Raw genomic sequence first — 1,140 nt, 5'->3', positions numbered from 1 at the left:
GTTTCAGTCATAAATTGGTTAAGTACATCAGGTTGGGGTTCAGCTGGTTTCATTGGCATTGAGTGAGGCAGTCTATTTTGTGGTTGATAATATCCAGGTGGAGGGTATTGGTGTGCATATTGCTATGGATATGGTGGTTTATTTTGTCCAGGTGGATATTGTGACTGGGTTTGAGGGTAAGGTTGTAGAGTATTTTGATTATTTGACCATGAAAAATTAGGATGGTTCTTCCAACCTGGGTTGTAGGACATGGAATTGGGGTTATTGGGTTGTCTTTGGTAATTTCCTATAGCTTGTACTTCTTCCATGGGCATGTTATTCATATCTATAGCAGGGTATTGGTTGGGTTGATGGGTTGTACCACACACTTCACAAAGGTTTTGAACTTGCATAGCTTGAGATGGGAGTGTAGTCTTTTGTAATTGCTTTGTTAAGGCTGCTACTTGAGCTATAAGCATGGATATAGTGTCCAATTCCATCATTCCAGCCACCTTCTTTGGTTGTCCCCTTTTAGTTGGCCATTGATAATTATTCATCGCTATCTCCTCTAATAGATCATATGCCTCATTAGCACTCTTACTCATAAAGGCACCTCCCGCTGCAGCATCTGTAATTGTTCTAGTCGTTCCATTCAACCCATTTTAAAAATTATGCACCAGCATCCACTTTTCTATTCCATGGTGTGGACACTTCCTTAACAACTCCTTAAAGCGCTCCCAAGAATCATACAGTGACTCTCCATCCATCTTATAAAAATTATTAATTTCTCCCCTCAATTTTCCAGCCTTCGCTGGAGGAAAGAACTTGGCAAGGAACTTCTGAGCTAACTCCTCCCATGTAGTGATAGAATTCGCCTGTAAAGATATCAACCAACTCTTCACCCTATCCCTTAGTGAAAATGGGAATAACCTCAGTCTTATAGCATCATCACTCACCCCCATTCATCTTGAATGTTGGACATAACTCCAGAAAATTAGCTATGTGTAAATTGGGGTCCTCCATTGGTATACCTCCAAACTGAACAGTTGACTGAACCATTTGAAGAATTGCGGGCTTAATCTCAAAATTATTTGCAGCAATGGTTGGAGGTCTAATGCATGAATGCACTCCTGTTACAGTAGGAAGTACATAATCTCTAAA

General features: G+C 40.4%; 1 non-coding gene across 1 annotated transcript; it reads left to right on the top strand.

Annotated features, from left to right (window-relative positions):
• The first annotated feature begins 672 nt into the window (after positions 1-672).
• Positions 673-779, top strand: LOC133799131 (small nucleolar RNA R71). Its single transcript, XR_009876332.1, has one exon. It is a non-coding gene; the product is annotated as a small nucleolar RNA R71 (small nucleolar RNA).
• Positions 780-1,140: the final 361 nt, after the last annotated feature.

The sequence above is a fragment of the Humulus lupulus genome, chromosome 8, assembly GCF_963169125.1.
Source record: "Humulus lupulus chromosome 8, drHumLupu1.1, whole genome shotgun sequence".
NCBI lineage: Eukaryota > Viridiplantae > Streptophyta > Magnoliopsida > Rosales > Cannabaceae > Humulus > Humulus lupulus.
Note: the sequence above shows the minus strand (reverse complement) of the source record. Positions and strands in the feature narration are given on the sequence as shown.